We start from the raw sequence: 13,211 nt of genomic DNA on the forward strand, positions 1-13,211 counted from the left end.
ATAACTTACAATTTTTATCATATTATAATTTATAAGCTACCATAATGCACAAATGTCACTATAATTTTGTATCCTTCTTAAAATTTATCATTATCTGGCCTATGTGTGAATGATTCAAAAACTGGGTGTGTTTGAAAAAAAATCCAGGCTCTTGCTAGTCTTCTAGTCTCTCTCCTAATATCTATAATAATTAGTTATAAAATCTATATAAAGTAGAATTTAAGTAACAAAATATAATACACAAAAAAAACAATTTTAATCAAAACTTGAGATCTCCTAATAAATAACTTAGTGAAGTATTACTCTATTCCTTCTGTTCTTTGTATAAACAGAGTTTTCTTGTATGTAAAAGTAAAATTTTAAATGTTATCAGCGCCTTATTAAGTTAAGAATTTTTCCTAAATTTAAATAGTTAATACATTTCTAATCCAAATCTTAAAGATAAATTTCTTGGACTTGACACATTTCTTTAAAGCTATATGACAAAATAATTATAAAGTTCACCTGCTAAAGTCACTCATAAGGATAGCTGTTAGTCAGAACTTCTACCTCATATCACAATCCAAATTATTCCACAAATACTGAAGTGTTAGAAGATGAAATAAAAATTGGAAAATTATTCTATCAGATGACCTTTCAATTTTCTAGATTGGGAAATACTTCAAGCATAAGTGCAAATCAGGAAACCATGATGGGAAAATATGTAGATTTCAGTAGAATTAAAATTTAGTAAATCAAAGAAAGATAAAAAGAAAATATAAATAATACTAGGGGAATTTTGTTACAAGCACAAAAGGAAATTTATGGTGTTAATATAAGGGTTTACCAATCAATACACAATGTTTAGTACCTGTGCCCCAATAGAGACATTATGAGAAGGAAGACAAACAAATAAACATGAAAAATACTAAACCACACTTACAATCAAATAAATATAAATTAAGGCAAACTGTATTTTCTTCAATTTTATTTTGCCTTATTTTCATCCATTATATTACCATCACCACACTTTCTTAAGTAATTGACTTTTTAAAAAATATTATACCTAGTACAGTGGGAAGGACCAAGAATTAAGTATAATCCATGAACTACTGGTGGACATTTAAATAATAATAATTTTGCTCAATATTAATTTTATACTCATAATTACACTTTTAAATATTTATTTTGTAGAATTGTATGGTAAAGAAAACCAAATTTTATGAATAAAAAATTGGCTATAACATCCCCTGAAGAAACAAAACTATACATAACCTATAGCAGAAGGATTGGATAAATTTTAGCACACACACTTGTTGTAACAGCACAGTCATTGATAATCATATTTTAAATTTTTAATACAATGGAAAATAATTACAAAATAACATAACTTTTAGAAAATCAGAATATATAACTTAACATTCAGAGGATTTTTAATTTAACAAAAACAACATATGCACAAAAAATACAATCTACTAAATAATTCATCTTATATGATAATTATTTTTGCAATTTAAACTATTTTTTTTTTTTTTTGGTAATACGTGCTGGAGATCAAACTAAGGACCTTACATATGTTAGGCAGGCGCTTTCAACTGAGCTATAGCCCCAACCCTTAACATTTTTCTATATTAGAAGTTTTCTCTTTTAAACAGCCATTGTTTCATTATCTGAAAAATATTATTAGTACAATGTTAATATCAGAAGAAATGTGATAAAGCATTTGGTAGAAATTATAGAAATAGATCATCATGTGGAACATAACACCTATTCAAACACATTTATTGAATGAATTCCAAGTTTTTTGAGGAATCTCCATCCTGCTTTCCAGAGTAGTTCTACTAGTGTGCAGTCCCATCAAATTAGTGGAACCACTAATGAGCATACCTTTTTCTCCATATCCTTGCCAACATTTATTATTATTTGTATTCTTGACAACTGCCATTCTGATTGGAATAAGATGAAATCTCAGTGTAGTCTTGATTTACATTTCCCTAATTGCACAAGACGTTGAATATTTTTTTCAAATGTTCTTTACCATTTGTATTTTATCATTTGAGATGTGTATATTTAGTTTGTTTTGCCCATTTATTCACTTTTTTTTTTTTTGGTGTTGAGCTTTTTGAGTTCTTTGGTATATTCTGAATATCAGTGCCCTATCTGAGGAGCAGCGGGGAAAGATCTTTTCCCATTCTGTAGGCTCTCTTCATTTCATGCTTTCATTGTTTTCTTTGCTGTACAGAAGCTTTTTAATTTGCTGACATCCCACTTACTGATTTTTTATTTTAGTTCTTGCCCTTGTTAAGGAAGTTAGTTCCTGTGAAGTCATGCTATAGCATTGGGTCCACATTTTCCTCTAGCAGTTACAGGGTTTCTGTTCTCATCCTAGGTCCTTGACTCAGTTTGAGTTGACTTTTGTGCAAGGTGAGAGATAGGAGTCAAATTTCATTCTTCTACACATATGGATTTCTGACTTTCCCAGCACAATTTGTTAATAATCCTATCTTTTCTTCAACTTACATTTTTGGCACCTTTGTCTAGTCTCAACTGTATTTATGTGGGTTTGTCTCTGTGTCTTCTATTTTGTTACCCTGGCCTATTTTTTTTTTGCCAGACCATGCTGTTCTTGTGACTATAGCACTGAAGTATAATTGAGGTCTGATATTGTGATGCCTCCAGCTTTACTCTTTTATGAATTTCTTTGGCTATTCTGGATCTCTTATTATTCCAAATGAATTTCAGTACTGCTTTTTTCTAGTTCTGTAAAGAATGTCATTGGCATTTTGGTGGTGATTGCTTTGAATATGTAGAGTGCTTTTTGTAGTATGACCATTTTGACAATATTAATTTGGCCTATCCAAGAATGTGACAGGTCTTTCCACCTTTTAAGGTCTTCCTCAACTTTTTTCTTTAGTATTCTATAGTTTCCATTGTAGAGGTTCTTCGCCTCTTTTGTTAGATTGATTCCTAAGTATTTTATTTTATTTTATCTTTTTTTTTTTTACTGAAGTTATTGTAGGTGAGATAGTTAGGAAAACTATCTTGTTCAAAAGATTCATTATTGAAGTATAGGAGCACAATTTATTTTTGAATGTTGATCTTGTATTCTGTTACTTTGTTGAATTCATTTATCAGCTCTAGAAGTCTTCTGGTGGACTGTTTCAGGTGTTCTAAATATGAGATCATGTCATCTGAAAACAGAGATAATTTGATCTCTTCTTTTCCTATTTGTACCCCTTTAATTTCCTTCTCTTGCCTGATTACTCTAACTAGAGTTTCAAGAACTATGTAGAATTGGAGCAGGAAAAGTGTAATTTGTTTCTATGTTCTGATTTCCTGAGTTAATTTCTCCACATAAACCCTTATTGCTTTTCATATTATCTGTCAGCATTTCTATAAGTGATTAAAGGATGGCAACAATATGCTGGTCATATTACCAAAGAAATTAATATTACAGTTCACTTTTATATGCATATTATTTAGTCTTTACAGGGGAAACATTATAAACAGAAGATACTAAAGGGAAAATGAAGACACACCAAGCACCAAGTACACAGTCCAAAAATACCTAGGTGTTTGAGAAGTTCTTACTATCTTTAGGAAGATAGAATGAACACTTGAGTTAAACAATGAAGAGGTGAGTTTTCATTTTTAATATGATCAATTAAAAATATTTTGAATGCAATAGATTGAAAATTTTCATAAAAGTAAATCTTCTAGTTGTGGATAAATACAAAGCAGTTGGGGAAAAATAATCTTAAGTGGTGCTTACAATAAAATGGTAGGTAAAACATGAGCATTAGTGTTTATGGCACATAAAAGTACTTATCAAATATTATCTATCCTACTTACCAAGCACACATAATTGATTTCATTGCAGATGTGGTTCTTAGCATTGCCCTAACTGCAAATTCTTAATTCTGTAGCAAAGTTGAACCTAGAAAAATAAAATGATGAAATATTTAAAAATTAAATATAAAAGTGAAAATCCTACTTTTTGGAAACCAATTGGTGTAATTCATTTTACCAAAAAAGGAAGCAGGTTTACAATTTGATCCATATAACATTTCCTCATAAATATCAGAATAAAATTATTGGCTTTAATTTTACTTTAGATACTCAAGTCTGAATCTTCAACATGAGTTAGATGTGTCTGTTCTATAAACAAAAAAGACGTTTAATTGCTAAAATATATCAATGCATATTCAGGGCATTAACATTCTATCACAGTACATTGTGATGTTTCTTTTAGTTACCACTTGCATCTTTATACAATCTCATATTTTTTTTCTGTATTACTGGTACCATCCTATCATTGAAATATTCTGTAGTGGTTGTAAAGTCAATATTTGTAAATTAATACTCAGTTGTCTTCATAAATACCCCAGAATTGTAGAGTATGCAGAATATCTGAGCTACAAAAATATTAGGAGTGTATAGTGAAATATCCACTTTTTGTGATATTTTTAAAAATTATCTAATGTCACTTAATGTTTCCTGATGGCATCTTTATAAAGGACTGTTACTTTAAGAGAAACACAAGAATACAGTTAAAAGCACAAATTTTAATTTTGTGTTCTAGGCACAAAATAGAATGATGACTTGCAGCTATATTTCAAGGAATATATCAAACTGTGCCCAACTGTCATGCCTTAATATATACTCTTGAAATAAAAATATACTCTTGAAATATTATATTAAGCCTTCTCTCTTATTGGAAGAAGGAAACATAATTTTTTTGTGTGTATATATTTGTGTAAGTGAGTCAGAGCTTGAAAGACTGAGGAGTGGGGAAAGAGAAAAAGTGGAGAAACAGACATTATAAGAAAATGAAAAGAGTAAGGTAAACAGAAACCAAAAAGAAAAATAAGTATTGTGCCCACTTACTGCTCATGGGGATATTAAAGTCAAAGTATACTGAACCAAAAGATTATTTTCATTATTTCTAATTAATCTATAGAGTGCATTTTATTTTTATTTCATGACAGAAGTCAGACTTTATCATCAAATCAACAAACCCTGGCCTAAAATAGTTTTCATTCTATCTTGAATTTTACAGTTCTACAGGTATGTTTTTACTTGCATCTTGCTAAGGCCCAGAAACAATATGCATTTCTATGTTGTCAAAAAATGAAAAGATTCAGGGTGAATCAAAATCAAAATGAATGTAAAAAAGAGGGCAAAGAATGTCAAATGTACTGCTTGCCACTGTTGTTGGGTCTACTTTTCTTCTGCTGGGTCAGTGACCTCAGTGCTCAAGACTGTCAAGTAAAATAGTCTGAGAGACACCTGTTTTCCCAGAACCCTTGACCCTCACTCAGCCAGTAGTCCTGATAGGCCCTCATGGAGAGCTTAGCAATAGAATCAAGGAAATGGGCAGCTGCCAGGGGAATTTTGCTATAATTTTTGTCTACCCACTTATGTATTATCTCTTACCTCATCTATATAATTGAGTAGCACTATTGATTAGCCTAAAAAGCTTTGAATTGGGTTTCAGGATATTACAAGCTCTATTCACTGCCAAATGTTAACAACATGACCTTGTAACATATTTGAGTCTTACTAACTACAAAAGCATTCAAATTTTTACCTCTATTTTAATACATAGCCCAGAAAGAAGCTGTGAATAAGTTTTATTCTAATAAGCTTCAAAAATATGCATAAAATTTCTAAAGTTCAATAAAATAGAAAGTTATTGAACTATTCAAAAGGAGTAAAAGAATAAATGTTTCATTCTAAGTTATAATATATGTGAACTGTGAAATATGAGATGCTGTCACTTAATCATTTGAATTGTTCCAATCACTTTATTTACATTTTTCAGACTCATCCTTGCAAAAGCTAGTCAAGCTATGTATACAACGCATGCATTTAATTCTTAATGATAACTAAAACATACTATAAGATAACATACTACTTTGGTTATTTTGGTTATATAGGTATGGACCTCATCCCTGAACATGAGTTAAATAAGGTACATGACATAATTTTATTCTGAAAATGTAATTAAAAGGGGACTTTTATTCCAGGAAAGAATAATTTAAAAGTAAATCACAATAGGTTTATGTCAAGCTACTGGTCCAAAACTCTGAATTAAAGAGGGAATTGGAAACAGCAAAATTGGAAAATGCTTCAAATGAAGAAATTAAGGGATCAATGTGCTAACAGTAGTAGGGTAAGAAAATTTTTTAGCTCCTCAATGCTCCAAAATAAAGAGCTCCTCCCCACACATCAAGGGCCAAAATCAGAATCAGAAGGGGCTGGGGTGCAGAGTCCAGCAGCCGGCAGTTCTCTGACCAAGGAACCAGTTCTCACTTGCTCCAGATGATTGCCCCATAAGGTAATGAGAAAGTTTGACTTAGCAAAATAGATACAAAAAAGGAACTGATACAAAAAGCAATGACAGGGTGATGTTGGCCTCATAGAATGAATTTGGAAGAGCTCCCTCTTTTTCTACTTCCTGAAATAACTTGAAAAGTATTGGTATTAATTCTTCTTTAAAGGTTTTGTAAAACTCCGCTGTATACCCATCCGGTCCTGCGCTTTTCTTGGTTGGTAGTCTTTTGATGGCTTCTTCAATTTCATCCATTGATATTGGTCTGTTCAAATTGTGTGTATCCTCCTGACTCAGTCTGGGCAAATCATATGACTTAAGAAATTTATTGATGTCTTCACTATCTTCTATTTTATTGGAATATAGGTTTTCAAAATAATTTCTAATTGTCTTCTGTATTTCTGTAGCATCTGTTGTGATATTGCCTTTTTCATCCCGTATGTTAGTCATTTGAGTTCTCTCTCTTCTTCTCTTTGTTAGCATGGCTAAAGGTCTGTCGATCTTATTTATTTTTTCAAAGAACCAACTTTTAGTTTTGTTAATTTTTTCAATAGTTTCTTTTGTTTCAATTTCATTAATTTCCGCTCTGATTTTAATTATTTCTTGCCTTCTGCTACATATGCTGTTGTTTTGCTCTTCCTTTTCTAGGGCTTTGAGATGAAGTGTGAGCTCATTTATTTGTTGGTTTTTTTCTTTTTTTGAGGAATGACCACCAGGCGATGAATTTTCCTCTTAAAACTGCTTTCATTGTGTCCCATTGATTCCGATACGTTGTGTCTGTATTTTCATTTATCTCTAAGAATTTTTTGATTTCCTCCTTTATGTCTTCTGTAACCCATTGATCATTCAGTAACATATTGTTCATTTTCCATGTGATGTAGGATTTTTCCTTCCTTCTTTTATCATTGATTTCCAGTTTCATTCCATTATGATCAGATAAAATGCATGGTATTATCTCCACCCAACATCACCCTGATTCCGAAACCAGACAAAGACACCTCAAAGAAAGAAAACTATAGACCAATATCTCTAATGAACCTAGATGCAAAAATCCTCAATAAAATTCTGGCGAATCGAATACAAAAACACATCAAAAAAATTGTGCACCATGATCAAGTAGGATTCATCCCTGGTATGCAAGGCTGGTTCAATATACGGAAATCAATAAATGTTATTCACCACATCAATAGACTTAAAGATAAGAACCATATGATCATCTCAATAGACGCAGAGAAAGCATTCGACAAAGTACAGCATCCCTTTATGTTCAAAACACTTGAAAAACTAGGGATAACAGGAACGTACCTTGACATTGTAAAAGCTATCTATGCTAAGCCTCAGGCTAGCATCATTCTGAATGGACAAAAGTTGAAAGCATTCCCTCTAAAATCTGGAACAAGACAGGGATGCCCTCTATCACCACTTCTATTCAATATAGTTCTCGAAACACTGGCCAGAGCAATTAGACAGACGAAAGAAATTAAAGGCATAAAAATAGGAAAAGAAGAACTTAAATTATCACTATTTGCAGATGACATGATTCTATACTTAGAAGACCCAAAAGGGTCTACAAAGAAACTACTAGAGCTAATAAATGAATTCAGCAAAGTGGCAGGATATAAAATCAACACGCATAAATCAAAGGTATTTCTGTATATCAGTGACAAAACTTCTGAAACAGAAATGAGGAAAAACACTCCATTCACAATATCCTCCAAAAAAATAAAATACTTGGGAACCAACCTAACAAAAGAGGTGAAAGATTTATACAATGAAAACTACAGAACCCTAAAAAGAGAAGTAGAAGAAGATCTCAGAAGATGGAAAAATACACCCTGTTCATGGATAGGCAGAACTAACATTATCAAAATGGCGATATTACCAAAAGTTCTCTATAGGTTTAATGCAATGCCAATCAAAATCCCAATGGCATTTCTTGTAGAATTAGATAAAGCAATCATGAAATTCATATGGAAAAATAAAAGACCCAGAATAGCAAAAGCAATTTTAAGCAGGAAGTGTGAATCAGGTGGTATAGCGATACCAGATTTCAAACTATATTACAGAGCAATAGTGACAAAAACAGCATGGTACTGGTACCAAAACAGGCGAGTGGACCAATGGTATAGAATAGAGGACACAGAGACTAATCCACAAAGTTACAACTATCTTATATTTGATAAAGGGGCTAAAAGCATGCAATGGAGGAAGGATAGCATCTTCAACAAATGGTGTTGGGAAAACTGGAAATCCATATGCAAAAAAATGAAACTGAATCCCTTCCTCTCTCCATGCACAAAAGTTAACTCTAAATGGATCAAGGAGCTTGATATCAAATCAGAGACTCTGCGTCTGATAGAAGAAAAAGTTGGCTCCGATCTACATATTGTGGGGTCGGGCTCCAAATTCCTTAATAGGACACCCATAGCACAAGAGTTAATAACAAGAATCAACAAATGGGACTTACTTAAACTAAAAAGTTTTTTCTCAGCAAGAGAAACAATAAGAGAGGTAAATAGGGAGCCTACATCCTGGGAACAAATTTTTACCCCTCACACTTCAGATAGAGCCCTAATATCCAGAGTATACAAAGAACTCAAAAAATTAGACAATAAGATAACAAATAACCCAATCAACAAATGGGCCAAGGATCTGAACAGACACTTCTCAGAGGAGGACATACAATCAATCAACAAGTACATGAAAAAATGCTCACCATCTCTAGCAGTCAGAGAAATGCAAATCAAAACCACCCTAAGATACCATCTCACTCCAGTAAGATTGGCAGCCACTATGAAGTCAAACAACAACAAGTGCTGGCGAGGATGTGGAGAAAAGGGTACTCTTGTACATTGCTGGTGGGACTGCAAATTGGTGCGGCCAATTTGGAAAGCAGTTTGGAGATTCCTGGGAAAGCTGGGAATGGAACCACCATTTGACCCTGCTATTGCCCTTCTCGGACTATTCCCTGAAGACCTTAAAAGAGCATGCTACAGGGATGCTGCCATATCGATGTTCATAGCAGCACAATTCACAATAGCTAGACTGTGGAACCAACCCAGATGCCCTTCAATAGATGAATGGATAAAAAAATGTGGCATCTATACACAATGGAGTACTATGCAGCAATAAAAAATGACAAAATCATAGAATTTGCAAGGAAATGGATGGCACTAGAGCAGATTATGCTTAGTGAAGCTAGTCAATCCCTAAAAAACAAATACCAAATGTCTTCTTTGATATAATGAGAGCAACTATGAACAGAGCAAGGAGGAAGAGCAGGAAGAAAAGACTAACATTAAACAGAGTCATGAGATGGGAGGGAAAGGAAGAGTAAACGGAAATTGCATGGAAATGAAGGGAGACCCTCATTGCTATACAAAATTACATATAAGAGGTTGTGAGGGGAATGGGAAAACAAACAAGGAGAGTAATGAATTACAGTAGATGGGGTAGAGAGAGAAGATGGGAGGGGAGGGGAGGGGAGGGGGGATAGTAGGGGATAGGAAAGGTAGCAGAATACAACAATTACTAATTGGGCATTATGTAAAATTGTGGATGTGTAACAGACGTGATTCTGCAATCTGCATTTGGGGTAAAATTGGGAGTTCATAACCCACTTCAATCTAATGTATGAAATATGATATGTCAAGAGCTTTGTAATGTTGTGAACAACCAATAAAAAAATTAAAAATTAAAAAAAAAAGCAATGACAGGCTCATGATGGACACTGATTTGAGAAAATAAACCAGAGAAGATTCACATAGAGCAGAGATTATCAAGTAAAATTTGTAAACTCTACCACCACAACAACAGTTAAGTTATGTGTTTTCATGGTATATAACTCAGTAAGAGTCAAAGTAGCAGCAAATTTCTAAAAAAGACCAAAGTAGATGAAAGAAAGTAGCACCAAAACAACACTCAAAGCCAAAATCAAGAAACAGTCTTGAATTTAGAAGCTAACTTAAAAAAAAAAAAAAGATAAAAAAGAAAAAAAGAAAAAATGGAGGGGCAAAGTGCAATGTAAAACAAAGACACTCTTAGACATAGGACTACCATAAGATTGGTGGTGGTTGTTGTTGTTTTGGTACTGGAGATTGAACCCAGGGGTGCTTAATCACTGTGCCACATCCCCACTGATCCCCCCCCTTTATTTTTTTTAGTTTTTGAGACAGGGTCTTCCTGAGTTTAGCTTAGAGTCTTGCTAAGTTGCTGAGACTGGCCTCAAATTTGCAATCCTCCTGCCTCTGCATGCCAAGTCACTAGAATTACAGTCATGCATCATCACACCTGGCCATGAGGTTGTTTTATAAAAAAAAGAGAAAGAGAGTGAGTTTTGCCTTTAATTAATTACACTGGTACACTATTAAGAGAAATAGTTGAAATGAATGGTAACTATCTAAAACATATTTAATTATTTTAAAATATGCCTTTGTTAACATTAGAAAACCCATATATAATATCACTTTTGTCTTTTCTCCCAATATAAAAGTTTTTTACAGTTGATTCAAGTGCCTTTAACTCTTTTTATGCATTTGCCTCAAACATTCTAGTTCTGGGAATTTATCAAGTTTCTCACAAAATTCAAATTGGAGCACAGAGATGTTCTTCACAACATTGTTTATAATTCATTCATTCATTCATCCAACAACAATTTTTGAGAACTTTCAATGGGCTAGGCAATGTGCCTCCTGTTTTTAAAAATATGTAAATGCCATTAAAGGAGTGATAGTTAATTATGGTACAGGCATGATGAGCTATTATGCAGTTATTAAAATGATGTTTATGGAATGTTTAATGACTTGAGAAAATGCTAATGATTTAATATTGAGTGAAAATGTACTTACAAAATAGCACTTACCATATTATCTGAGACATGTAAAAATTGCATTAAAAATGGAAGAATACTCCAAAATACGAGCTGTAATTGCCTTTAGGTGGTGGAATGATGGATGCTCTTTCCCTTTCCATTGATTTTTATGAACCACATGTATTAATTTAATTATCATTAATATATATCCAGATTTTGGTAAACTAAAAATACCAGAATATGAGCCAACTGACCACCTCAGCTCTAAGGATTTTAGTCTGACAGAATGCATGACATTCAGACAGTTTTTACAGACATGCTTCTTTGGAAGGAACAGTGCTTGGTTTTGTGCTTTGCCTATATCCTTGTTTTATGTTCTGAAAATGCTTCATATTCCTAAGAATTGAAAGTAGGCATATGTCCTATTATGTCACTTTTTAAAAATATTTTTTATCTTTAGGTGGACACAATATCTTTATTTTATTTTTATGTGGTGCTTAGGATCGAACCCAGTGCCTCATGCATGCCAGGCGAGTGTGCTACTACTTGAGCCATATCCCCAGCCCCCATTATGTCACTTTTATTAATGTATAATTCACTACAATTAAATGAACATATTTTCATGATATAGTCTAATTAAATCTAATAAATATTCATGCATATGTATATATATATATATACAAATGCAATTAACTATTATAATAAAAATATAGAATATTTACACAATCCACAAAAATTTCCTTGATTTTGTTGCTTTTCAGGTACCCCTTGTCTCTGTGACAGCAAACAACTATAGATCAACTTTCTGACACTACAGATAAGACTTTTATTCTAGAATTGCATATAATTGGAATCATATAGTATATGATCTTTTGTGCCTGATTTATTTCACTTGGTTTAAGCTTTTTGAGATATGTCCAAATTGTTTCACGAATCAGAATGGGATACCATTATATACATCTAAGAGTGGCTAAAAATGGAAAGATATGTGATAACAGATATCCTTGAAGGAGGAGAGGAACTCACTGTCATGCATTGCCAGTGGGAACAAAAGATGGTGTAGTCCCTTTAGAAAGCAATTTGGAATTTCTTACAAAGTTAAACATACTCTTGCCATATGACGCAGAAATTCTACTCTTAGATAATTTTTGAAGAGAAATTGAAAAACATATCCACAAAAAGACATGTATAAAAATGATAATGAAAGCTGTACTGAAAATATTAAATTATCATAGCCACAGTTGGGAACAATTTAATATGTATCAATAGATGAAATAATAAGCATCTTATGGCACATATGTAAAATGGAATAATACTCAGCAATAACATTTTTCTTTTCAAAATATAATTTGTAAGCTAGTTTGATAATGTATATTATCCTGAGAAAGACTTTATTAAAAAAAAGAAGAGATACATGGAAAAGAAGAGATAAATGGGAAAATTATGTAGATTCACTATAATTAAATATATGCCATTTTACATATATTTTACTTGGTAAAATTTTAATTACTCATTTTTAAATGAGCTACAGTCAGGGTTTAATTAATACAGTTATCAATTCAAAATTTATTTCTCTATTTTAATATTTAAGATAAACAAAACTTTTATAACATTTCTTATATATGTCAAGGGAAGGTATTACATTGGTAAAATCAATCAGAAATCTGAAATGAATAATTATTACAAAAAAAGAAAGACTCATGTGTTTTAAATTAAGTCCTAAACTCCTATTGTGTCGTTTTCTACAAACATCTGGTGAAAACTTTATTTTTCTTCAAATGAGAAACTCCAATAGTCAGAAATGAAATTGTCTCATTCTTCTTTTACTTAAAAATCAAATACTGAACACAGAATTAGACATGGTCCCTGCTCAGTGGGTTGCACAATCTACAATGTCAGCCTGATTTTCTTTCTGCTCAAATACTGAACTATCACAAACTCTTGATAGAAACTTGTTTACTATTGCGAAGATATACTCTTACCCTGATATAACTACTGAAAGAGAGTTCACAGTCCTTTGAAAAACCAGGGCCTCCAGCATACTGGCAGGCCAGGCACAATAACTCACACTTGTATAAAATAAAGGAG

The 13,211-nt window shown here is 32.4% G+C and overlaps 1 long non-coding RNA gene across 1 annotated transcript in view; it reads right to left on the minus strand.

The window, feature by feature from the left end:
- Positions 1–3,829: 3,829 nt before the first annotated feature.
- The window catches only part of LOC144365868 (uncharacterized), a 101,136-nt gene continuing 91,754 nt past the window's right edge, over positions 3,830–13,211 (minus strand). Inside the window, exon 3 of the long non-coding RNA XR_013424599.1 lies at positions 3,830–3,916. This is a non-coding gene — a long non-coding RNA (uncharacterized LOC144365868). The remainder of the gene's footprint in view (positions 3,917–13,211) is intronic.

The sequence above is a fragment of the Ictidomys tridecemlineatus genome, chromosome 8, assembly GCF_052094955.1.
Source record: "Ictidomys tridecemlineatus isolate mIctTri1 chromosome 8, mIctTri1.hap1, whole genome shotgun sequence".
NCBI lineage: Eukaryota > Metazoa > Chordata > Mammalia > Rodentia > Sciuridae > Ictidomys > Ictidomys tridecemlineatus.